General features: G+C 43.3%; 1 long non-coding RNA gene across 1 annotated transcript in view; it reads left to right on the top strand.

Moving 5' to 3' along the window:
* Positions 1–25,063, top strand: part of LOC135114073 (uncharacterized) — a 138,526-nt gene extending 113,463 nt beyond the window's left edge. The window contains exons 4-5 of the long non-coding RNA XR_010275197.1: positions 11,375–11,452; positions 24,915–25,063. This is a non-coding gene — a long non-coding RNA (uncharacterized LOC135114073). The remainder of the gene's footprint in view (positions 1–11,374; positions 11,453–24,914) is intronic.
* Positions 25,064–27,273: the final 2,210 nt, after the last annotated feature.

Genomic DNA, 27,273 nt, shown 5'->3' with positions numbered 1-27,273 from the left:
CTCTCTCTCTCTCTCTCTCTCTCTCTCTCTCTCTCTCTCTCTCTCTCTCTCTCTCTCTCTCTCTCTCTCTCTCTCTCTCTCTCTCTCCCCCCCCGTGTTGTGAAGTGAGGGATGTGTATGGGGAAGGGAGGATTAGCGGAGAGCAGAGAGTGGACAGAGAGTGGCTGAAGAAAGAAGGGGTGAGAAGACGAGGCATGAAGAAAGAAGTCTGAAGAGGTGTGCGGGGGCGAAGATAGGGTTTTATAGATGATAAAGGAAAATACAAACAACAAAGGGCCTCTGGTGTAGCATGAAGGAAGCGTGATGAAAAAAACGCATTAGAATGAAAGGCACTAGGCGAAAAAAAACGTAAAACCCTTAACAATAGTGAGAAAAAAATGTTAGAGGAGCAGAGGGAAAAATGCCATGAAGAAAGCCGCGAGAATTGGGGCGAGAAGGTCGGGAAGCCTGATGGAGCAGGAGTTGAGGAGGGAGGGGGAAGGGAGGTCATGAGGAAGAAAGGTAGGCCGTGAGGAAGGAAGGTGAGGAAGGGGAAAGCAAGCAAGCCATGAAGGAAGTAGGGTGAGGGAGGGCGGGAAGGTAGGCCGTGAGGAAGGAAGGCGAGGAATGGAAAAGCAAGCAAACCGTGAACAAAGCAGGGAAGGTAATCCGTGAGGAAGGAAAATGAAGAGTAGGAGGAAGGTCGGCCGTGAGGAAGACAGGTGAGGAGAGAGAGGAAAAACGTAGACAGTGAAGAAGGAAGGTAGGCAGTGAGAAAGGTGAGGAGGGAGGAGGGAGGAAATATGCATTGTCTCTGGAAAGAAGGCAGACTGCGAGGGAGGCATGTGAGGCAAGGCTGGCAAAGGGTTAGGCCAGGATATCGACTGACTGGCGACGCCTCATTGGTCTTATCATGTTAGGGAACAGCGGTCTCCCCAAGGAAACGTGATAGTTTGTTCTGTATCAAAGACATCAAACTAGACGCCGCCCCTTGGTAGCCTTGTTTACAGAGAAGTGCCCCTGATACTCCGGGACGTGTGGCGCCTCCTCCATCCGCAACGTGAAGAAGAAAACAACAAATTTCAGCCTCTAATTTTGTATCATTAGACTCAGATATGACGAATCAGTTTGAGCACTAAGAAAACACACAAAAAAAGTTAATAAATAAATAAAATAAAAAAGTGCGGAGATATATAAAAGTATTTCTAGTAATCACTATCCAGGCGGCATCCTCTCGCTTCCTTGACATACAGGAAATTAAAATTGTGAATATTTGTTTTTATTTTTTTATTTCAATATTCAGTATATCATGTTAAGACCAGACTACACAAAAACACTTTCTATGAGAGTGAAAAGCTTATGTACTCCTGGTAATTTACATATATTAGGTCACTATTAGCTTGCCAGTAATGTTATAGTAAAGATTTAGTAATAAGTGTCAAGCCAAACATTTATTTGCCAAGTAACCAGATTAAAGTAAACAAAAACTCCATTCCTTCATTTCCGAAGTGTGCAAGGATTGTATTTCCAGCGTGGAGGGAATTTTATTATCTGCTTTGCATATTTCCGCCAACCACTGAAGATTATAATCGATTTCTGGTAAAGCTGATCAGTATTTACCCCCCCTTGCATCTACAAACCTTCCTGAGCCTGCAGCAGGTAATGTTATCAGGATCAAACGATCTCTTGTGGTGGAAGGTCTGTTGTGTGTGTGTGTGTGTGTGTGCTCGCCTTCAAGAGGTGTTACCATATAAACGGGTACACTTGTACCAATACGAAATGAGGTTCACCACCAGGTTCCTACAGAAAATTAAGTAAATAGATACATAATAAAAAATAGAAATATTATTTATTTCATGTGTGTGTCAAAATTAATAACTCTTATTTACGCCATGATAACTGTACGTATGTTTATTAACTGACTGACGGAATTTTTTTTTTTATTGAAATTAGAAATGCGCTCTTAATACACACGTTCGTGCTGGAGTGAATATTCTTCACATGTTTTAGAGCAGAGGACATACGCGTTACACTGACATAAGGGTAGGTTCATCTTTACCCTCGCGTGTTGAATGAAGGTCTCTGAAAAATTATAAATGTTATGACTCGTCATCCTCATCACTGACATTTAGCACCGAACACTTTGTATATTCCCATACTACGACCGGGCCTTTCCCCATTCTCCATTTATTTTCCTGAGTCGCCTCTCATTTAGATGGAATGCCTCTAAAATAGAACCTCTCCCTTCATTCGCTTTTGGTGGGAACACAGGAAAGACCTGTCACAACATCGCATCATCACATCTCTCACCAAATAAAAAGCATCACAGATGCTGCTCACCGAGCACCAACAACTTCAAGGCTTGAGGCTGCCAGACTCGGCATCCGGACCGCGTGACTCAGACAGGGAAAGACGCCAAGCTCAAATAAGTTTCGGTAATGTAATAAATATTCCAAGGAGTTCTGCCTTCCCTCGATGAAGACACAAACATGCTGTTAAACAACAGCATCTTTAAACATTTTGTGGTCGAGGCAATATCTGGTAGACGTTCGTATTAAAGTATTTTGATAGCATTTATGTAATTTGCAAAACTTGGAACTGATGGTCTGATGCAGAGATGCGGCAAGCAGTGAGTTAGTGGTGCGATAATTTCACAAGTCAGTCTGAGGTGACTCCAAACGCGCCAACCGCGGCGGCTCAGGCGGCCGCGCACTGCCCTGCTGGTCATGAATTCTAAGTGGGCAGGTGTTTTCTTGGCTGCTGACACCTGACTCGTTTTTTTACCAAGACGGCTGAGGCATGTCTACATTTTATTTTATTTCCTTTTCGGGAAATTCAAGTCGTACCTCCTTCTCGTTAAGCTAAACGTTTAATTAAATTGTAATCTCAGACTGACTCAGAAAGCTCGCATGAAGATTTCAGGGTAAGAAGATTCCTAATTAAGCAAGTCCAGATGGAAAGGGGAGAGCAGACCACGTGTGCGATGTCTGCAAGAGCCGGATGCGAAACACTTTTAACTTTAATGTGAAGGGTTAAAGTGCACGGGTTTTCTTTTCCCCTTAACTGGTGATATGAGCTAAACGATGCTCCATTGACCGTTAAATGGCTTTTAGGCGACATTCAGCGCTACCAAACTCTTCGCACAATCAGATTCCATGAACCCTAATTGGAAGGGAATTTAATCGCCTCTAATAAGTCCTTTTTTTTCATTTCGTTCTTTTTCACTTCATCGTTTGAAGCGAAAATTTTGCCTTCCTTTTTACGGCGAATGCAAACATGCAGCTTAAAGTTGCCTTCGTATCCTCCTTTTTTTTTTTTCTTTCCTTTTTTTTTTTTTTTCGATTTGTGAAACATTTTACATTTTCTTCTTTTTTCCAGGAAGGGAACCCGACCTAAGCCCACCCCAGCTACCTGCGTCCGTACCCACCCCGACCAAGACACTTCCTCTGGCTGGCCTTGCCCAACCTACCTGTCTTCCTAACCCACCTCACCTTCGTATCTCACGTCAGATTCCTGCTTCCGTGACCCACCCCAACTACTTATGTAACCCACCCAAGCTACCTCCCTCATAACCCAACCTAGATGCATACCTACGTTACAACCCTAACTACTTGTCTCACCAATCCATCCCACCTACTTACCCATCTAACCTTTGCTAAAACATCCCGATCTCAATGTGCTTTGTAAAATACTTTGTTATTGTTCTGAATTAGGCGCTTCTAGTAGTTCCTGTAATTTTCAAGGGAAATGCTGCGCGACCCTGGAAGCGTTGGGATGGGACTGGTAGCCGAACGTTTTCATTTGTGTTCATGAAACTGGGTGAAAATTAGATTATTTTTCTAATGTCGACTACACAGAAACTATTAAGAGATCAAACGTTGCCCTGGAATACGAAATTGCAACCTTTCCTCCCCTCTCCCCCCCCTTCTCTCTCTCTCTCTCTCTCTCTCTCTCTCTCTCTCTCTCTCTCTCTCTCTCTCTCTCTCTCTCTCTCTCTCTCTCTCTCTCTCTCTCTCTCACCATCTATGATCTTTTCCTATCTCTCGAGTTTGGAACGAAGTAAAATTTCATAAAAAAAAAAAAATATTGCAGTTTTGAAATGCTGTCGGTATGTCAGGCAGGAAACTAAACCCGCCGCGTTTCCTGACGAATCACTCCTGAAGGGAAAAGATAACTTCACCAAATGGATCACTGCCGCCCGTGTACCACTAAAGCGCCAACTTCACAGCCGCATCCCACCCCAAGTACTAAACGCACCTAATGGAGTACTTCCTCAACTCAAGTTTGCCTAACTTTCCTGCAGACTTAACAATACATTTCTGGGAGGATGCGTAGGAATATATTTTAAAGGGAATTTAGGCCTGTAATTCTTCTAATTAAGTAGATTTTGAGATTTTATGATGTTTGAAGTTAATTTGATTACGGAATCATTTACATATCTTAAACATGTTAAGAAAACTAGCTAAATGTTCTGGAAGGAGTCGTAATCCCTTCCTATCATAAGGTAGTTTAGAAATATATACGTACTATATGTTTAAAGTTAGATCTCATTACAGATCATGAACGATTTTTTTTTTTTTTTACATGAAAAGAAAACTGGCTAAGAGGCGGGAAAGTAGGAAAGAAACGCCGAAAACTATTTTGATCAACACTCTTCAAAAAGCTGAGTAGAAAAGAGATCCATCCAAGTCGACTGATTTATTTACAGAAGTATCAATATTCGTGCCCGAAATATGTTAGGAAAAGAATGAAATGTGCTGAAAACATCAAACGCTTCACTCCACCAAACACGCACACAGCTTTTGGCTCTCCCTGCGGTGTATCTCCCGGACCCGCTACCGTCCCCTGCCTCTATCGGTTGTCTTTGAGCACGAGTCCTTTTGTCCACTTCCTGGCTCGCCGCTTCTGTGTACTCACAGCCTTGGCCAGCTGTCACTGCTCAAACCGCCGCTCGTGAACAATGGGGCGACTCAAGGCAGTGATGTACTTACAGCCAGGAGACGAGTGTGGTGAGTTTTTTTTTTTTTTCATATAGCTGAGAGTTTGCTTTATATGTTAGTTTGGCAAACAATCCCTCCAGTTTAAGATGTAAAATTATTAATTTATTTATAACTTTGCAGATATTTTAGCTAAAAGAAATTAACATCTCATAAAGTATAAATGCTAAAGCATAAAATTCCCAAAAGAAAAGAATTATCGATATTCGGCCATGAGAAATCATAAAAGAGAATAACTTTTATAGAAGTATACACTCACTGGATTAAAATGCCACGTAAATTATTGACTCGGGAGACTGTTTTTCTTTCATTGAAATGACATAAAAAGGGCAATTTACGATGTTTTTGTAGTCCACTATACAAAACAATATTGAGATTAATAATCTGTTTAAGAAAGAAACGCAGAAAGAAAAACGTTCGCTTGCAATGTGATGTTGTACGACTGTCCTGAATGTTGCACCTTTCTGGAGCCAGTGATTCTTCCCTAGTCAAAAAATTTCTGGTATCAGGACGACTTATTAGTGTTGGGCAAGCACAGATTTAAAGCCAGAGGGTATTAGAACAATATGGGGAACGGATCTAAATTCTTTGGCTTATAATTACCATCACTGAAATAATATTTTCTATTTCATCGCGAATTATGTCAATTATATTATTAAAAGCTAAAATTCATCGAAATGATAACTGGGATTGGGTACGAATTCGTGTATAAAACAATTTTATCAGAACAATTACAACCTCGGAGTTTAGTATACCAGATTACATATATCACCACTTTATTTTTACAGATCCGTTTGTTTTATATACAGCAGAGATTATAAATGGGTGTTTCATCAGAAAAATTCAACATTTCTAGTCTCCCCAGCAGTGATCCGCTCAGAGAGTTTTGTTTAATAGTTGAGAACGCTTAAACAGCGACTGTTATACAATATGAAGAACAACTAACTTGTTGCTCAATCATGAGGAATAAAATACACATGGCAATAATACTCTCAATTCCTGAGGGAGCTGCTAATGGAACGCAGCCTGCATGGCGTTGCTTAACCCGCACAGCTTTCACATCCCGAGGACAGCTCTGGACGATGCTGTCAGCCTGCAGCAAGATGCCAGGAGCCAGCAAAGCTATAACTGATAACGTGACGGAAAACGAAGCCCCGCGGGTCAGGAGGTGAGCGTCCCATCCTCCATCACCCACACGAGCCCCGTCACCACGCCTGGCCGGCCCTCGTTAAGCCCGCCCGTCCTGTGTCCATTTCCACCTGGGGGACCAGCAAGGCGATTTGTTGTCAAGACTCCGTGGATGCGCTGCCTTGCACTGCCGCCATGCTCTTCGTGCCTTCACATGCTCCACCTGGCGTCCAAGTGTTGGCTTTCACTTTTCCAGTGAAGCCAATATTCCAAGATTGATTGATTGAATTTTCTGAAACTGCAACAGCGAGGGCATGTAGCGCCTTATTATATCACAGGAATATGCTGGCAGTCTCGCTGAAAATTTTTAACTAAATTTACATCCCAAGCAAAGTTTTACAATGGGCTTATCGATGAATATAAATCTGTCTGTTCATGACTTTTATCTAATTTATAGTCATTATTTGACGTGTGAATCACTACTACGACATCCCTCAGTTAAGTGTCAAGGTGCCAGATTAACAACGCTGCAGGTGTCTGTGTCCAGCTGATTATTGAACACCTGGTAATGAAAAAAAAAAAATCATTTGTCACTTGTTGTAATATTCTACAAAAAAGTTTGGTGCTTTGCTCGCCTCTGCAGTCATCACCGTCTCCCTTAACCCTTGCACACGACTTGTCCCACATTTTCTGACCGTAACTAGCACACCACCATCACCATCTGCATCATCACTACCACCACCACCACTAGCCTCGAAAGAAGAGAAAATGATGCTGCATTCTAATAGCCCTCTTCTTGAGACAGTGAGGAGGGAAGGAAGAATGGAGTCCTTGATAACAGATGGAAGGAAGGAAGTGGGACCAAGAAAGACGGGAGAGAATAGCTCCCATAACAGCTGAGGCTGAAGGCTGGGGAAATGGAGACACGAGAGGAGAAAGAAAAGGAGGAGTAGAAGGAGGAGGAGGAGGAGGAGGAGGAGGAGGAGGAGGAGGAGGAGGTAGAAGAGGAGAAGGAGGACCAAATAGACAAAGAGGATTGTGGAGGCTTTTCTCAAATCTCAGGTGTTTCCAAGGTCATCATTTACCTGATTATCATACATCATCACTACTCCTCCTCTTCCTCCTCCTTCTCCTCCGTGTCAGCCTCCGCCTCCTCCTTCTTCCACACGTCTGGTTCGGTGACGTCAAAAACTCTTGTCAGACGCGCCACCAATCAGAAAAAGGAATAAAAAAGTGACTCAAGGCCTCATCAAATTCGTCTTTTATTTAGATAGAGCTCGTGTGCATGTGTGTGTGTGTGTGTGTGTGTGTGTGTGTGTGTCATGGCCAAGGTCGTGTGGCCGAATGGAACGGAAATGTGCAAGAAGCGAAAGAGCGATAGGCTTCCTCCCTTTTACAGTCTTTCGCGATGCCAAATGTCAGCCTCTGCAAGACCGTGATTTGTATTAACTTCTGCCTGGTGCCTCGCCTCCTGAATCGTCACACTTAACCTACTTTCCTCAGTTCTCCAGCCTTCTTATACCCTACCACTCACACCTACCCATCCCTCTCTACTCCTACCTGTCATCCACCCATCTGCTCGCAAAACCCCACCACTTTTTATGCCTTTCTACTTCTACCTGCCACTCAACCCTACCACCCACCCATCTCTCTCGCGCCGTGCCTTTCACCAGTTCCTCCTATCTGTTTAAATGGACAGTCTCGAGCTTTGTCCACCACGAAGTCCTCTGCACATCGAGAGAATTTCTTCGTAGAGATAAACGAGAAAAAAAAATTACGGTGACAAGCGAACCTCTTTTCTTGGACTCCACAGACGAGGTGCCTTGTTCGGCTGCTGTTGCTGCTGGGGCAATAGAGAGCTGCGCGAGATTGGAAAACTGTTGCTCCTTGAAGAAACTGGCCACCTGAATCTTGGCCGGAATTTATCAGGTTTCATAGTTGATATTTTATTTTATTATATTTTATTTTGTTTATTCATTTTTTTTTTTCAAGATGGCAATGGAATGCAAAACGGAGTGAGACGAATGACACACACACACACACACACACACACACACACACACACACACACACACACACACACACACACACACACACACACACACACACACACACACACACACACACACACGAGCTCTATCTAAATAAAAGACGAATTTGATGAGGCCTCGAGTCACTTTCTTATTCCTTTTTCTGATTGGTGGCGCGTGATAAGAGTTTTGGCGTCACCGAACCAGACATTTTTACTAGTATCTATTCCTTGAAGGAACGTGTGTAAGGTGTCCGCTGGCTCTCTAGTAACCTCAACAAATACAGGAGTGAGCAGCAGGCTAACGCTAAGTCGCAGGAGCAGCTTTGTAGTTCCTGGGAAGACAAGTGGAGAGTCTCAGGTACAGCAGGCAAGGTGAAGTTTAAGACTAATCAGAAATCAGATGTCCGAAAACTTTCCCTGAGCGACAAATAAATAGAACCGTATTTAGTCGGGTTGCCATGGTAACTTAGGAGGGTTATTCGCGTTGCCATGGTCACCGTATGATTGAAGCAACGGTTAATGTGGATGAGCCTTCCCCAGTAGAAGATGAGGATGAAGGCGGCGTGCGCAAATGATGTTTGTTTAATCATAAAAAACAACAATGATAAGCATTTTTTTTTACATAAGAGTCTATACAGATAGCTTTGAACAGGAATAACAAAAAAAAAAATCAGTGTGAAGAAAATGTAACAAAAAAGAAATAAAAAAAGTCAGTGAAGAAAGATCAGCATGAAGATTGACTGCAGTCCGGCAGCGCACACATCCTCCTTTAGTCGCACTGGTAACCAAGCGGAAGATGGTCATACCGGCTTTCACCGGCATGATTTTAGTTAAGAGCGTAATTACAGTAGGTAATATGAGAATATTCTCAAAATAATGAAAGTTTACTGGGTGGTTTTGTCAATCTAGTCTGCATCTCCACCAATGTGAGCTCGGTGGAGAGAGGCGAAGTGGCCTGGTGTGAGGGACAATAACTCCGCCCCGAGCACGTGGTATGCAGCGGCGCTTCAGTCTTGAAGGGGCGCTTTGATGAGACGACCTCGCGCTTCCTGCCTCCCGCCACGCACACACAACTCTGTAGCTTATCCACGTCTTCACTATTCATCCTCCCCCGCCCACCATCATCCTTCAATAGTGGCGAGGAGAATCACAAAAGCAGCATCTTAGCAGGAATGAATTGCAAATATCAGTTCACAAGCTGCCTTATAGAAAATGTGTGTGTTCAGTCCCCATTCATTATCAGCATCGCAGAAAGATGTGAATGTAGGGATATTAGTTTTCTGTCATCCGTCATTCCCCTTATGTTTTCTGAAATACCGCCTCACTTCCCTTATTAATTTACTAACATAATCTCTCTCCCTCTTGATGACCACTTTTTGTAGAAGAAACAGTACTACGCCGCATCCCGACTACTTTTAAAAGCTGCTAGGTGAAGTTAAACGTGTTTTCAAGGATGTTTTCTACATTATTTAGAGGAGAAACACTCGTGAGAACTCGGCATATCCTCTCTGTGGCCTTTGAAAATACCCGCGATGAGAGAGCAAAGCGTTTCAGAATATGAGCACAAGTTGCGTTGCCGACAAAACTCATGAGTCTCGTATCGGACGCGCCACCAACAAATACCCTTTGCTCTCTAAATATCCGCAGCTGGCGATGTGACGCTGGCTTGGCTCGCCCGACCAGCTGACCACCTCACCCACAAAGACCAATGCACCCTCGCCCTTCCCTTCCTAAATCTATATCACCCACAGGCTTACCTCCCTAATCTAGTCTTCACCACCACTGTCACCACTATCTCCACCACCCATTATATCAACACCACCGTCATCACCATAGTGTTATAGTTACAGCCAGAATCAGAACTATAAAGGGATGCCCTACTCCATCAACGCCAGTTTCCCCTCCTCCTCCTCCTCCTCCTCCTCCCGCAGAAGACATGAGTGAAGCGGAAGGTTTATATTTAAGCTCGTCATCGATTACTCACAGTTTGGCAGTCGCGACGCAGCAAAAACCTTATCTAAGTGGTGGTCGCTCGCGCCCCACATCCACCCACACCCACCCATCCATCCATCTACCCACCCACTCAGTAGGTCGCGTCACTCCCCTCACCCGCTTCAGCGTCTTCCCGGCGCCGTGCCCCCTGCACTCTTCATCCTCACCATATTTTCTTCCTTATTCTGTAGCATTCAATGAATAACATTTTTATTACATTGGATTTGACTTGAGAATATATACGTTCGTGTGATTGTTTCTCTTCCTTTTTAGCGTGCCTTTTTTTTCTTTTCCAGGTTTTTTGTGTCTTTCTAGATCATTTTCTTCGTCTGTATCTTTCGCTGCTATCGGATACTGTCAGCTTCCTACAGTGTATTGAGGAGCCACGTCTTGACGCGTCGCTCTCTCCCTTCACAGGTTCTCCGAGCACCTCCCAGCAACCAGTAGTGAAACGCTCTTGTAAAAAGCGTCTGCCTTTCCGCAGCGATACTTTCCCTTAGGCTGAGCCTTCCATATAGAGCCGCTTGCTCTTTCACAATAATGATGTCCTTTGCGCTGAGTAACCTTCTTCCTCGGTTATCTCTGCTCCTAGGATTGTTCATATGGATTTTTTTTTTTTTTTTTACTAATACACATATGTACGAGTAGGTGAAGAGCGAAACACGAATGTTATGCCTGTTTGTACCGCCTCCACGTCCAGTCCACATGATGCAATTTTCATTTCATAATTGATTTTTTTTTTTTTTTGTTTCATCCCCTACGGAAATGACAGAAGAAATAAAAGATTTTACTATGACTTTCTTTTCTTGAGGACAATATAACTCTATTTTATAAAGTTAGTTTCACAGTCGTGGCGTTATCTTTATTTTACAAACTTTTTTTTTATCTCTGTCATGGAATGTTGATTTACAATCCCATGAAAGCGTCAGGGAAGGTCAGCAGTAAGCAGACGAACACCTCCGCCACCCTGCGTGTGTTGAGACTCAGAATACTGAATGCTGAATGATAAGCCTTCTGTCTTTAATTGTCCCAAGCGGTGATGTCGTATTTCATGACGGTGACTGAAAGGTCAAGGGTCGGATATGGTAATCCCGGTCATTCAAGTTCTAGTTTTGCCGGAGCCGAGCCTTTTTTTTCCGACTTATCGCCAAATAGCCCAAGAATACCAAGAATTCATTTTTTTTGTTTTACTTATTTTATTTATTTATTTTTTTTTATTTTTTTTATTTTTTTTTTTTTTTTGCAGACCTCAGGAGGACAAGGATACAGCGTCGCTACAAGGCATCAGCAGATGGAGCCGGATTTAGTCCAGAGTGGCATATTGGTGAGTACAAGGATACAGTGATACGGTATAACAGTATTATGCCACATTCCTTTTCTCCTTTCTTTTAGAGCAGTGTTTCCAAGGCTTTCATGAGCCATGCATACTTTAATGACTGGGAAATGTAAAGCTAACGTTTATATAAAAATACGAGAGCGTTAATAAAGAGTAACAGTGAATTTGCAGAGTATTAGGATATATGGCCGAAATGTGTTCTCTTCTGCGAGAGAGAGAGAGAGAGAGAGAGAGAGAGAGAGAGAGAGAGAGAGAGAGACACTCAGATAGGTAATGTATAGCAGCAAAAATACATATATCTATCAAGTATTTATAGTTTGATTGAAATACTTGAATAAACACAAATGATACTGATGTCAAGGTAAACACTCTAGTGTTTCTTGTTGTGCTGCACCTAAAGCTTCGTCAAATCCTGTACTACTCTTCTCTCCTCCAATAACAATGACACAAATCACTAAATATGTTGATAGATTTTTCACTGATCAAGCTTGTGAAATATTATTCATTCGCCTTTCTTAAAAGAAAAGATAATTTCATTTACGGTCCAAAACAAATATTAACATAAGGAAACAGTATAAAATGAGAAAGAACTGCAGAAATGAGACAGTAAAACCAGCGCGACTGTCTATATGGGGGACATAATGCAATACACCCTCACTAGTCTAGGGGGTCAGTCGCGTCCTCCCCTTCAGTGGCTTAATGTCACAGCCACGCGATACGAAAGAATCCATTTAACGAATCGGTGAGTTTAGCCAATAGCGGACTGGTGCTTGAAGTCCCCGCAGGTGCTTGGTGAGGGTTCCGAGCACTAGGATTCTGTGGAAGCCGATCACTACCACCACGAAATTCATACGGATTTTAAACACGGCTTTGTTTTTAGACGCCAGACGCTTTGATGGCATGCGGACAGACACCAGTACCCGGCGATGCAAGGATTTTTTTTTTTTTCATTTTGTGTCTAATTAGTTAGCATTGCAGCTCACATAAGCCATTACGAGCCAACACACACACACACACACACACACACACACACACACACACACACACACACACACACACACACACACACACACACACACACACACACACACACACACACACACACACGAGCTTATCAGAGAAGCGATAATTTTTTTGAGCATGAAGTCCTCCAAGTTGTTATTAGGGATGCGAGGAATTTCACAACTTCTCCCACAACCCACGACGACACACGACAGTAAAGCAAAACTGATGTCAGCATTGCAAACACGAAACTTCTCACGCTGCTTGATGAGTAATGCCACTCTCTCACCGGAAACTCATTGATTTGTTACGCTTATTATTTTGATGTGTGTGTGTGTATGTGGGGGTGGGTAGGTGGGTGGGGGATTGGTGATGCTCTAGTCCTGACAGTTTCCAGCATCAAGTTCCTGTTTCCTTACGTATTATGGATCTTGTTCTTAAAAGCGACATTATTTCCATTATTACCTACTCGTCACCTCACGCTTAACTCTCAGCTTTTCCTGTTCATTTCCAGTATATGAAACTCAGCCCTGGTCATGTTAATCGTTCTACCATTACCCATCCTTTCCCACCCATTAGGCTCGCGGCTCCTCCCATCAGTCGCCAGTTTGACTCATTTCCTTCCCCATCATCCGTGCAGTTGCCTCGCCCCTCCTGCAAACCCAATATCTTTCACCTTGCACGTGTACCCTTCTTATCCCAGCAGTCTCCACCAGTCACCTCCCGAATTACAGGCTATTTTTTCATATATGATTCCCTTGTTAGTCACACGCATCCCTTCCTTCCCCCCCACTAGGTCACCGCCAGGTCGTCCAGGTCGTCGTTAGTGTCGGGTTTGCGATGACAGGTGACACTGACTAGTCGCAGTGGCGCAACTTCATTTCCTGTGTTGCCATAAATCTCTATCAGGTGTTCTTTGCCTCACCTCTGGATCGACATCACACTGACCCCATGACCTCAAACCAATAACATGACTAGGATATGTGGTATTGTTGTTGTTCATTTTTTTCTCTTTAATCCGCTGCAAATCATGTTAAGCATTGATTCTTTGACCTTTTGACCTTTGCCTCTAGAGACGTCATGTTGTCCCGAGTTTTTGACGCTCACCCAGTAGTCATTACGCCACGTCGCCTTGGTAACTCTCCCTGGTGACTCTCCCTGTACCACTCACCAATGCATACGTCACCATCACACACCAGGATCTTTGTGCTCTCTTCCATACACGTGTCTCCCGCTAAGTGGACTCACTCACCTGCCGTGGCTCTCTTCCTCCACCTATTGCGTGACAGCGTTCCGTGACTCCCTTACGTGCCTTAGTGCCGTGACCCACCACATGCCACTCCACCGTGACCTCCTCCAGTCTGTATCTGGACCGCCCCGTCATAAAAGGTGCGCGCGTAATTTAATCTTTCTTTCGGAGCTTTACTTGGATTGAGAAAAGTTTGAAGGTTGAAGGGTGAAGGCCCGCCAGGAGTCACGGGGGGATAGGAGAGAAAGAAGCTTGAGGCAAGGAATGAGTGAGAGAGAGGATGGTGGAGAGAGGGAATGCATGGTTGTCATGTTCGTCAGCACGTTGCACTCTAAATTAACCAAAAAAATGTCTTCAGAATAATGGTGTCACGTTTTTTTCTAATACTTAACATTCTCCTCTTCCTGCCTTCTCTCCCTTCCTCCTATCCAATTTCGTTCAACACCACAACACTTCCTTCTCCTCCCCCTCCTCCTCCTCCTCCTCCTCCTCCTCCTCCTCATTATCGATCCCTGTCGTCATTATTGCCATCTCTGCCTCAGCCCTGAAGGAGGCGCCGCACCTGTACGAGTATTTGCTGAGGTGTGCTGAATATTAATCATGTTCTCCCCCCAGCGTCACCTCAACACCCCACCGACCCTTTGTTCCTGCCCCGCATGGCACCCTTATCCTCTGCTCCACTACCACCACCACCACCACCTCCACCACCTCCTCAATTATCTCCTCCTCCACCTTCACCTTCTATACCTCCTCCCCCTCCTCCTTCTCTTCCTCCTCCCGTCACCTCAATTACTGCTTCCTCCTCCACTACCTCTTCTGCCTCCTCCTCCTTCCTTCCCCCTTCCTCCCCCCTCCTCATCCTCTTCATTTATTCCATGTAAGTGAAAACTCCCTCACCTGTGTAATAAGGAAATAAATGAACAACTTTTTATATTGAGAACTGTCACGTGAATATAAGTTTTAAATTTGTATTAGAGTGTGTGTGTGTGTGTGTGTGTGTGTGTGTGTGTGTGTGTGTGTGTGTGTGTGTGTGTAGTCTTTTAATCCTCAAGTCATTTCCTTGATTTTAATTTTAGATACTTTTTTTTTACGCCATTAATAGTTTTAGCTTGCATTTCAAAATCAGATTATGATTAATGCTCATACGGTTTACCTCAGCAGTCAGGTTCTTTAGCAACAGTAATAATAACAACAACAATATTTTTCTCTCTCTCTCTCTCTCTCTCTCTCTCTCTCTCTCTCTCTCTCTCTCTCTCTCTCTCTCTCTCTCTCTCTCTCTCTCTCTCTCTCTCTCTCTCTCTCTCTCTCTCTCTCTCTCTCTCTCTCTCTCTCAGCATCAAGAGAGTCAGTCACTTGGCCATCCACTAACCTCACTTTCTGGCTGCTGACCTTTCTTCACTTCTTCATCTAACCTTTTCCTTCCACTGCCTTGTCCCATAATGCTGCTGGCTCCCATCCATCACCCCTCACCGTTCCCCTCACCACCATTACTCTCCTCGTCCCATCACTCTCCCCCTCCCTACCTCTCCCATTTTGGCTTCTCTCGCCTCCCTACTGTTCCTTCTTATCTCAGTGACTTATTGAAACTTTGGTGACCGCCTCTATAAATCATTGTGCCGTGCCTATAACAGGTGTGTGTGTGTGTGTGTGTGTGTGTGTGTGTGTGTGTGTGTGTGTGTGTGTGTGTGTGTGTGTGTGTGTGTGTGTGTGTTACTGTATTTTGTAATGTGATTTTGTAGTTTTTATTCATATTTGAAGTCAATAGAAATATATGCATTTATGTATGCATGCGTGTATTTGTCTATTTGCCTTTCGTCATCGTGTGTGTGTGTGTGTGTGTGTGTGTGTGTGTGTGTGTGTGTGTGTGTGTGTGTGTGTGTGTGTGTGTGTGTGTGTGTGTGTTAACCTTTTGTGACCTTTAAAACTATTTATTTTGTAAAACCACTTGGATACTTTCATTCATTGGGACCTTCATTGTACGTCACTGACCTTACTGCATTATTTTTGTCATCTTTACTTCGTCCGCGTGCCAAGTGTTGTGTCATGATTCATTTACCTCTAGTCAGTTATCAGTGGCTCTCATACATTTCCTCTTTGTATTTTCTGTCGGTTCTTTTAACAACGATGTACTATATTGCACAATGTAACTTCTTTTAAGCTTCTTTCTTTGTAGTAGTAGTAGTAGTAGTAGTAGTAGTAGTAGTAGTAACATTAGAAATAATAATAATAATAATAATAATAATAATAATAATAATAATAATAATAATAATGATAATAATAATACTCCTGCACCTGGTCTTCACTCATTCCCTTCTTCACGCTGTAACTCAGTCAGCTGGACGCAGAAACAAAGAGACGCTAATAAGACTCATTAACACTCCTTTGCATTGGTAACTACTTGATTCCCCCCCCCTCTCTCTCTCTCTCTCTCTCTCTCTCTCTCTCTCTCTCTCTCTCTCTCTCTCTCTCTCTCTCTCTCTCTCTCTCTCTCTCTCTCTCTCTCTCTCTCTCTCTCTCTCTCTCTCTCTCTCTCTCTCTCTCTCTCTCTCTCTCTCTCTCTCTCTCTCTCTCTCTCTCTCTCGTTATGGATGCTCTCATACCAACACCTGAATTTAAAGTTTGTTAATCTATTTGTTCCGTTTATTCATTCATGCATTCACTCATTTCCTGACTTTTCTATTTATTTATGGAATGTGGACTTAGTTGTGCTGATTGTTGTTTCTGTGTGTGTGTGTGTGTGTGTGTGTGTGTGTGTGTGTGTGTGTGTGTGTGTGTTTGTGTGTGCTTTCTCTCTCTCTCGTTGAATGCAATTAGTAACTAGACATTAATCATTCCCTAGCTACATAATAAAATTCAAAGTTAGGGGGAAAAAAAGCTGCTGGCATCCTTTGATCGAAATAAACTCAGCCCGAATACAAAGCACGGATCTTGAAATTGCCTGGTCACGCGGCGAACGCTTGTGTTTACATTTAATTACGGAGGCGCTGATAGGCGGAGCGGTGCCTGTAAATATCGGCCTTCTGCCTGGATGCTCCAAACCACCGTGCCACTCCCGCTCCCTAGTTGCTCTTGCGGTACACACTCCCCTCCACTTGTTATGCTCCCTCTGGTCTGTCCATATACTCCCCACTATGCTCCTTGCTTCCCCTGATCTAACCTTTCCCCTTACTTGCTCTTTTCTGTTTCCGATGAGAGTAAGTTACAGCGCGTGTAAATGGTTATTACCTTGTTGAAATCAGATGTAAGAAGGAAAAATGCTGGTTCATAAATTGTTTTGCAAATCAGTGGAATGAACGGGACAAGAACGTGATACATTAGATAATTTGAAAGGAAGGTTGAATAAATGTAGCGATGATAATGACATAGTAAGTTTTATGTATTCTGGGTTGCCTTTTTATGTCAGCTGGGCTCATTCAAACCTTTTTTTATGAACTTAAAGCTGTGCTTGCTATTCTGCCCTTCCCCTTCTTTGACCTTATCATACGCTGTTAAGTTTCTCTCTTCACTTGATCTACTCCTAATGGCCTACCTTTACACTTAACACAATGCTCCTAACTTTTCTTTCTGGCCTCCGCTTTCCTGATAAACCCTTCCGTACTGTGCTTCTCCTACCCTGCGCCGTACCTCTGCCCTATTTCATATTTCAAAGTGCATAGCTCGCTTCACACATTCTCTTCCTACCTCATTTGTCTTACTCATCGCCACTTTTTCATCCCCCCGCACGCTTTCCACCCGTCTACCTCTCATCAGCTCTATGCCTCCTTTACCTGTTCATCACTTATATACGCATGTTTCCTTTTTTCTGCCTCTTCATACTATTACACTGTCACCTTGCTGCTTCTCCACACATACGCACCCCCCTCTCCCCCATCCTCTCTCTCTCTCTCTCTCTCTCTCTCTCTCTCTCTCTCTCTCTCTCTCTCTCTCTCTCTCTCTCTCTCTCTCTCTCTCTCTCCCCCGCTCTCTCTAGCGCCTGGCAGATAGATGAGATAACATTAACGAAACAAGAACTTCACTCCTCGCCCTCAGCCTAAGGTAATGAGTGTTGCAGGCGCCTGTGAAATCTGAAACTAAACCCAAACTAAAAGGAAGTCGAACGAATGAAACACGATTTTTTTCTCACAGACTCATGTTGTAAGGTAATAGTGACTGATTTTTATGCGCAAAGGTGAAAAGAAAGGTAATTCTCGTTTAATCGTAGCTGTTAGAAAAGTTGTGTAGAAAAAGTATCCAGTTTAGTTTCGGAGTTGTCTTGATACTCCCTTCTTAAAACAGTCGAAGTCAAGGGAAGAGAAAAACGGAATCAGGCAGAGTAGTCCAGAGTTCACCCGTTTGTTTACTTGGAGGACGAGGGAGTGGAGTGCAGTGTGGGGCAACAGAAGGAGACTTGGCGTGACGAATATCATTCTTCCCGTAGGGCGTAAACGGCATGATATGAATTATTTAACCAACAACACAAAAGGAAAATGTGTTTACTTAGTCTTCCCTGAAATAACAAACCACCGGGACAGCGAGAAGGAAGAGAAACAAGTCAGTGAATGTTAAAAGACCCATGGGACGCTGAAGAAAGAAAACGACATAATGGAAGGAGACGATATACGAGTATGCTATATTATGTCACTATTCAAAAAGAATATTGATGAGGGTTATGAAACCATTCCTCGCCAAGCACTTCCCACCAGCCGACTCAGGACCATATTCTGAAACATTTCTGCGCTGCACCTCCTCTACATTCAAAAGGCTCTAGTTGAAATGACAGGTTTTGTAGTTTTTTTTTTTTTTTATGGTTCCAGTGACAGATTAACAAGATTTCTACATCATTAATAGGAAAAACACTCTTGACAACAATGCTAATAGTCTCTGTGGCCTTTGAAAAGAGTCGAGGTGAGAGAGCAGAGCGTTAGTGTTGCGCGCGCCGCCACATACGCCGCCAGCCCCTGCAGTTCCCATCCAGGAAGTAATGTCCCTCCCCCTCGCCCTGGTGCTGAATTACGGAAACGCGCCCTCCGTCAGGAGCGAGACTTCGAAAGCGTGTTAATAATTCTCCTCATGCAACCCTGAAAATGTCACAGATGAATCTTGCAATCCAGGTTCCCCCTTTGCTGCTGTTCCTACCACCACGGCTGTTGCATCCACCACTATCACCACTAAAACTATCACCACCGCTACTAATACTATCCACACTACTACCAGCCCCACCACCACCATTACAATCATCACCACCACCACTGTTACTACCATTACTACCAACATCACCGTTACCGTCTTCACCCTCATTCTGTTATCATTTACAAGATCAACACAAATGTAAAATGCAGCGGCAAACCATGTCACTGACACAATTTTAAATAGAATAGCATTTCCTTATAGCCTAGTACGCTTATCATTGTTGGTGTGACCCGCGGGTCGATGACACTCACGCGGGGGAAAAAAGTGAAAGAAAATGGTTCAAACGATGTAAAATTTTGTAGCTTGTCACTTTTATATGATACATAACCAATATTAACTGCTGAGTCGTGGTGTGTGTGTGTGTGTGTGTGTGTGTGTGTGTGTGTGTGTGTGTGTGTGTGTGTGTGTGTGTTCCGAACATCTGTCCTGCTTTGAGTGCTGAATGCGAGGTGCTACTAATGGAATACTGTTTAAGAATTTACTCAGTTTTTCTTCACAAGATAATAAATGTTATTGCAAGATGCAGCGTTATACTATAACACTTTTAGCAAGGAATAAATGACTAACAGCCACTCACGATGTTCTAGATTTCCCACCACCAACCAGCAGAGCCTCTCCTCGCCTACTCTCCCTTCCCGAGCGTCAGAGCGGACAGTTTATGTGGACAAGTCTTGCACCAAAACAAATCCAGAGATCACTCGACCTATAAGAACAACAAGCCAGCTTTCACTGCCTTAGCTGCTGCCAAAGTGAACGCCCTTACTGGGCATACTGTTTTATTACCACGAACAACGAGTGAGGAAATGGAGCACCTCCCGGCGCAGGCACAGCGGCGGTGACTTGCCTCTGTTTTCCCCACAAAGGCAGCGCGGGGTGGCCTCCCTCTCCCTCCGCACTAAATATAGCTCAGGACTGCCCGCAAGGTCGCTTTTCCTCCCTCGAAACCAAATATAACGTGCACCTGCTGCTTCCTCGACGCCCACACCAGGTAGGGAGGTGACAAAAGGAGGAAGTGAGACGGTCTAAGGAGCTTACAACCCTTCTTCCCCTCTCCTTACGTGCACCACCTTCCTCTCTCTCTCTCTCTCTCTCTCTCTCTCTCTCTCTCTCTCTCTCTCTCTCTCTCTCTCTCTCTCTCTCTCTCTCTCTCTCTCTCTCTCTCTCTCTCTCTCTCTCTCTCTCTCTCTCTCTCTCTCTCTTACCGCCTTGCTTCTTCCTCCTCCACCTATCTTTGCCCTCGTGCTATATAAGTAATGGCGGATTTCCTTCCCTTACCTTCGACGTTATTTATGAGTTTATTTACTTTTGCCGCCGCAGCTGTCCTTCACGGGCCGGGCTGAGGCGGGGGAAGCCAGGAATAAGTGTCGCGGTGAGGTATGGCGCAAAGAATAGAAGGCGGGCTAGGGAAAGGAGTGGGAGGAACAGGAAAAGAATCTATAAATGAACCGAGACGCGCGACGGTAACCGGAAGAATGGAAAAGTTTGAAGTTTTATATACATAGAAGTAAATGAAGGTCAGAGATTGAGAGAGAGAGAGAGAGAGAGAGAGAGAGAGAGAGAGAGAGAGAGAGAGAGAGAGAGAGAGAGAGAGAGCGTTATTATTATTATTATTATTATTATTATTATTATTATTATTATAAACATCATCATTAACTGTAACATATTAAAGAATGGTAAGCAAGAAAGAGAAATAGAAAAGATAAGAGTTTTAACAGGAGAGACAAAGAAAGGATTGAGAGAGAGAGAGAGAGAGAGAGAGAGAGAGAGAGAGAGAGAGAGAGAGAGAGAGAGAGAGAGAGAAACACTATATTTAGCTTCCAACCTTTAAGTGACCTCCTTCATACTTAACCACCATACTACCATACTCACACTCTTACATACATACATACATACATACACACAGAACGAGCAGAAATCCCTCAAGGCTGTTGCTGAAGTACCTCGGAATACCCACTTAATCCTGGCGCTGGAGGAAGCCTTACAGGACGCCACAGCATAAGGACACGAGGGAAGTACGCTACTAGCAACTTTTATACATAGGCAAGGGACGAAATTAGGTAATGGCAGCGGGGCCAAGCGTGCCTTCTATGGGGCTGGCAGTGGATGGAAACTTTCTATGGATTACAGTGAGGAGAAGGGAAGGCAGGATGAGAGAAAGAGAGAGAGAGAGAGAGGGGGGGAACATGATTTTACCCCCATCTCTAGTTTCCTTCCGCCAAGTCTAGGGTTTAATTGCGTGCTGCGAGTGACTTAATCAGTTCGAAGCAGAGTCACGCAAAAGATGCCTCCTTTATCCTCGAGTTGCGGGCTTCCTATCCTCCTCCTCCTCCTCCTCCTCCTCCTCATCATCATCATCATCATCATCATCATCCAACTCATCCTCCTCCTCCTCCTTAGCATCATTTCAGTCACATTCCTGCATTTTAATGATACTCTAACTTTCCCTGTTCGCATCACTCCACGCCTCACCTGCCGCCATCACCACCTGTCCACGCGTACCATGGTTCTCATGCGTATCTGAGCATCTTTTCTATTCTTACCACGCACCTGTCACAGCACGCACCTGTCTCAATGCACGTACAGCCACTCACGATGTTCTAGATTTCCCACCACCACCAGCCAAAGACACAAAAAATGGGGGAAAACGCTAAATTTGTTGTTACTAGCAAGAAGTAAAATTTCCATGCGTGTCTCATGAAGTATATCTACACAGGTACTTGAGAACGTAGACATATGATAGTTTCTTTGTAATATGAGCTTATATATCCATTAATTTGTTTGATCTCTTAAAGTTCCTTACTGATTATACTGAAAATACTAAGTCTATTCCAGTCATCTACCACAACACATTCCATACCAAATTATAGTATCACTTAATTAAAGATTCAGTCATATTGAGACATACGAAAGCACACAAACACAAACCACAGTCACACTACATGCTACATTCACACTGACACACGCACCAATACTTTTAAGCACCTGTCACGTCACACAAACACCTGCCTGCCCTGTCAGTCCCAGCTCCAAGACTGCTTTCCTCCACCATTCACCAGTCCACGCCTTTTCGCCTGTCGCTCCTCCGTGAATGGCTATTGCTCCACACCAGATTTTAGTCCCTAAGTCACGTCAGCCAACACCACCTCCGCCACACCACTATTTCCATCGTTTTTCTTCACAGGTGACAAAGAACTCTCTCTCTCTCTCTCTCTCTTCTCTCTCGGTGACTGCCTCTCAAGTCCACTCGAGGCGCAGGTGAGGACAACCAATCACCTGCAGCGGGAGGAGCCTCGCAGGAAATAGCTCGCTTCATCTTGCTTCTCAAGGGACGGATTTGGCGCCTTGTCGGAGCCACTTCACGCTTGGAGAGACCCGTGGAGTGGGAAAGATCGTTAAAAGAAAACTTGACGGAGATGAGGAAAATGTAAAGGAGAGGAGCAGAAGACTTAAGCAGGCAGAGCGAAAGGTGAGAGAATTATTAATTGCGGGAGGATAAATTCAGACCTGATCATATGAAGTGAAAGATTCATGCCTCATATTCGTGCGACAGAAAATTCCTAACCGAGATATAGTTAAAACAAATGTAAAAGGAGAGGAACTGAACGACTAAACTGGCTGAGAGAAAGGAAAAGAAAGGATTATTGATTGGGAAAGAAGTGAGAAAGTCGTTGATGATTAGACTGAGAAAGAATATAATAGAAAAACTCGTGTATATTCCCCGTGGTAAAGCAAAGCCCATGTTAAACTCTACCTCCCATATTGACATTTAATTAACATTGTTCAGGCATTTGTTTGCTAAGCCCTTTACGTGGAAATCCTTGAAACTAATCGCCAAAACTAATGTTCGATAAGAGAGAGAGAGAGAGAGAGAGAGAGAGAGAGAGAGAGATCTTGCAGAAGCATATAAAAATAAAGAGCCTTTCCATTAATCTCAACTGCAGTTCAGTGTCTCCCAAAATAGCCAATTTGTACGGACACACCAACAGCATCCAGTACCGGCCGCCTTCCCGCAGCGGTCACGAAAAGCTGGGAGGCGGAGAGGGAAGGAGAGAGAGAGAGAAGCAGGAAGAGAGGGAGGGAAATGGTGAAGGGAGGAAGGGAAGGAAGGGAGGGAAGTGGCGAGGGAAGCAGGAAGGAGACGGAAGGAGTGAGGGAAGCAGAAATCTGGAAAATAAAGTGAGATAGAGAAAGGAGTGAGGGAAACAGGGAAGAAAAGAAGGAAAGAATAGAGGAAACATGGAGAAGGAGAGGGAAGAATTAAGGGGAGTTAGGAAAGCAGAGAGGTAGAGAAAGGAAGCGGGGAGGCACAGAGGAAGAAGTGAAGGAAGGGTGACTTTGCATATTAACTGGTGCAGAAACATCGGTCACATTAAACAGAAAAAAAATACCTTCAGACACACAAAAGAAAAAAAATAGGAGTAATTGTAGAAAACGATGCGAGTACTGGAGGAAGGCTGTAGTTATGTCACATGGTTGTCGACGCAGGTGTCAGGACTCTGCTCTTCACAGGACTGGCCTTCAGACATCGATCAATGGTGTGTGAGGCAGCTGGTGGAGGAACAACATGCTAGCTAAGAAAGGTTGGGTCACTCAGTTCACAACCACCTTCGCAGCTCATTGGCTCACCGTATAAATGAAAAATAAGTAAATGAAATAATGCTGGAAGGTAGAAGATTGGAAAGTTATTTTTCAGCACTCTGCTTAATTATTGTTTTCGGGTTTTTAAATTGATCTCAGCATCTTATTTTCTATATTTTGGATGAATTGCAAGTTCTTCACTACATTTCACAGTCTCATGCCCCGAACTTCAACTTGATCTAATAAAACGGACTACAATGCATTTTATTTAATCTCACGTGTCTTTATCATAAATCAAAATTAAATATCATGAGGACATTCCAAGAAACAAATTCAATTCATCATGTAAAAATATAAAACACCAATTTGTACTGCTCGCTGAGAAATGAAAAAATAAATCGAAGTAAAACTGAAATGGGAAGGAACATATGAAAATTTTACGTCTGTGTGTAAGAGTAATTGGTTTCTTCCATTGAGAGCAAAGGACAAGCTTATGGCGGGTTTGGAAGCTGCCCTCCACGGAGATTACTTGCTAAAATAGTTAGTAGAAAGGCTGAGAAAAATTCAACGAAGGAGGATTACGGACTCTGTGGGGAAGAAAATCTATCAACGAAAAGAGGAGGCAAGGAGGGGAATAGCTAAGAGGCATGAAAGAGGAGGAAGAGGAAGAGAAAAAGGGGAACATATCTCGGTAAGGAATGAAAAAATGGGTAACAAAAGAATGGAAAAAAAAATGAAAGAGATAAGAATAAGAAAACGTATTAAGATTAAGAGATAAGATTCAGAATAAAAGGTACAAGAATAGAAAGAAAAGAGAATAAGAAAGGCACCCAAATCAAGGCAACAGAATAGAGAGATGCTTAGAGATGAATTAAGTAAAAAGGCGCAGCGGTGGGGAATATATAGAGCAATGGTGGCATGAGAGAGAGAGAGAGAGAGAGAGAGAGAGAGAGAGAGAGAGAGAGAGAGAGAGAGAGAGAGAGAGAGAGAGAAACACGTGTCTAAAGTTTAAAAAAAAAGTATAGTTGTAAAATGCTGAGAGCTGTAAACATTTTTTTTTTCATTTTTTTTTTTTTTTTCGCTTTTCTGTAAAATCTTCTGTTCTCCCTGAATTCAAGATGCTTCCCCGTCCCTAGTCTTTATTCTCTCCTTTTATTTTTTTTCTTCCGCTCCCTCCTCCCCCTCCTGTCCCTTCTCTTCCTCCTCCTCTTCCTCCTTCTCCTTCTCTTCGTTGTCGTAGTCGTTTACAAAAAAAAATCTACGCATCTTTTATGTTCATATCAAAATTTAGAAGCTGAGAAAATACTTACGAGAACTTTCTCCGTACAGTTTATCTTCTGCATTTTTTATGTCCCGTGATTTTTTTACGTCCATGAGCAGCGAAAAAGTGGTGAAATGGTGAGGTAAGATTCTCGATCTCTTATTGAAAGAATATGATGTATTCCTTCCCAGAACATTTGCTGGGGTTTGCTGTTTTCGTGATGTGTTTGCTTCGAGATGAGTTTGCCAGTAGACGGTGGACGGAAGATGGTCAGCATTCTTCCTCAAGATCCATTGTTTCTACTGCAAATAGACGAAACAATGAACGTCTTTGTTACGTACGTATAGTTTACAGAGTCCGATTGATTGAGTAAATCCACAGTAATTTCAAAATGGAGTCCTTTTTTTCCTGCGTATTGGTGAAAGTATTCATCTCATACCTTGAACTCGTAGTGCAAAGGTGTAAATTTGTATTGCTTTGCAGTATCCCAGTAACAAAATAGTTTTCATCAAAGTAGAATTCCCTGCAATTTTTGCATAATATTCTCGTGTTTTATTGAGTTAAAAGGTGGTTTTCATGAATTAATGTTTAGCCGAAGTATAAACTGTTGGCCAGTATGTAAGTTGCATGTGATTATGCTAGCATGTATGGTGTGTCTGTACGAAAGCACGCCACACTGTCGTAAGCCACCCTCACAACATTTCCTTTTCACACTTCAAAGCAAACACCCTCATGGGAATAAAAATTGTTTCAACACTTCCTTGCTGTGGTAATGGCCAGTCAGTATTCACCTACCACTGACCAAGAGAGCGTGTGCGTCAGAAGTGCACACCTCATCAAAATTTTATTTTTTGTCTGCCTTGCCTTATTATCATATTCACCTTCACTGTTGTCAGTTGCCATTTGCATATATATATATATATATATATATATATATATATATATATATATATATATATATATATATATATATATATATATATATATATATATATATATATATATATATGCTTTATAATCATAAGCGTTAGTAGTAGTAGTAGTGGTGGTGGTGGTGGTATGGTATTAATGTTTTGTTGTTGTTGCTGTTGTTCTTGTTGTTATTATTGTTGTTAAATTTTTCTGTTGCAGTTGGTGCTGCTGATAAGCATTTTAGTGATTTCTCTTTGATCCTTTCAAAAGGCTGATATTTTTTTCTTTCTACACACACACACACACACACACACACACACACACACACACACACACACACACACACACACACACACACACACACACACACACACACACACACACACACACACATTGCAATATACAAACAAATAACCAAGAACACAAATGTCCTTGTCAACTCTCTTCCTTGCCTTCGCCTCACCATCATCCTTTCCCTTCCCACCACTCTCTCTCCTGCAGCTTATCCCGCAGTGCCACTAAGCTTTAAGGGAAATCGTTCACCTGAAGCGAGTAGAGTGGCATTATGCAGCCAGGAGATCACTTGATCTGACTGAGGTGGACTTATTTTGGCTTTGCTGTCACGGGAGAGAGAGAGAGAGAGAGAGAGAGAGAGAGAGAGAGAGAGAGAGAGAGAGAGAGAGAGAGAGAGAGAGTTTTACTGACCACATTGTTATATACGTGGCATAAATATTCAGTGGCTCATTATGATTTCTGTCAAACATAAAACATGAATATCGAAATAAAATCCATAGGAGAAAAACAAATTACAATACCACAACAGTGAGAGACAGAATGAGGGGGCGGGTTTGAGCGCATACATCCACACATATCACTCCACAAGTCCACACGCCTCCACTCCAGCACCCGCACGTCAAACATTAAAACCACAGACACAACAACAGGCCGTGGCTCCCTACGCGTCCCTCCGCTGCACGCTGCCTTTCAACTTTTGAGAGCTTTTACATTCCGAATTCCTAATTGAAGTTTTAGAATTCCTGCTCCGGGATTCCTAATTTGGCACAATCACGGCATTTTCTTCCTTGCTATAATTGGATACAAAGTCTATTAGCATCCATCTCTTAAAGTTACAAGCTTCTGTTTGACATCCTAAATCTTCCCTCCCCTTCTGATGGGGTTCCCAGGGCGACTATTTGGATTCCCTGAGAAGCTTGATACCTGATGCCTTCTCTTTGGCCGCGTATTATGTCATTATGCGCAATCCCTAAAGAGCTGTGAGATGTTTGTCCGCCAGTCGTTTCTTTGCCCCAATGAGAGGGCGAGACTGAAGCGCGAGGGGAGAGAGGATGTAAGAGGGGAGACTCGTCCTCATTGACATCTTTTCCATTCTTAATTTTTTATCTTTTATTCAGCTTTCACCAGCAAGGTCCTGTACTCTCTTGTTCTTTCATTCCACATGTTGCTCACCATAGCTTGACACATTCTGCTGTCTCATCTCATCCGCTCCTGCACACGCTTCAGCCTCGCTTCCATCCTCTTATACACGTAAGCATTCACTTTTCCTGCTTTATAGTATTTATAATTAAAGAATTAATGAGTTTACACAGGCACGCGTACGGGCAAGTGTCTTTGACCCGT

This window comes from Scylla paramamosain, chromosome 27 (assembly GCF_035594125.1).
Source record: "Scylla paramamosain isolate STU-SP2022 chromosome 27, ASM3559412v1, whole genome shotgun sequence".
NCBI lineage: Eukaryota > Metazoa > Arthropoda > Malacostraca > Decapoda > Portunidae > Scylla > Scylla paramamosain.
Note: the sequence above shows the minus strand (reverse complement) of the source record. Positions and strands in the feature narration are given on the sequence as shown.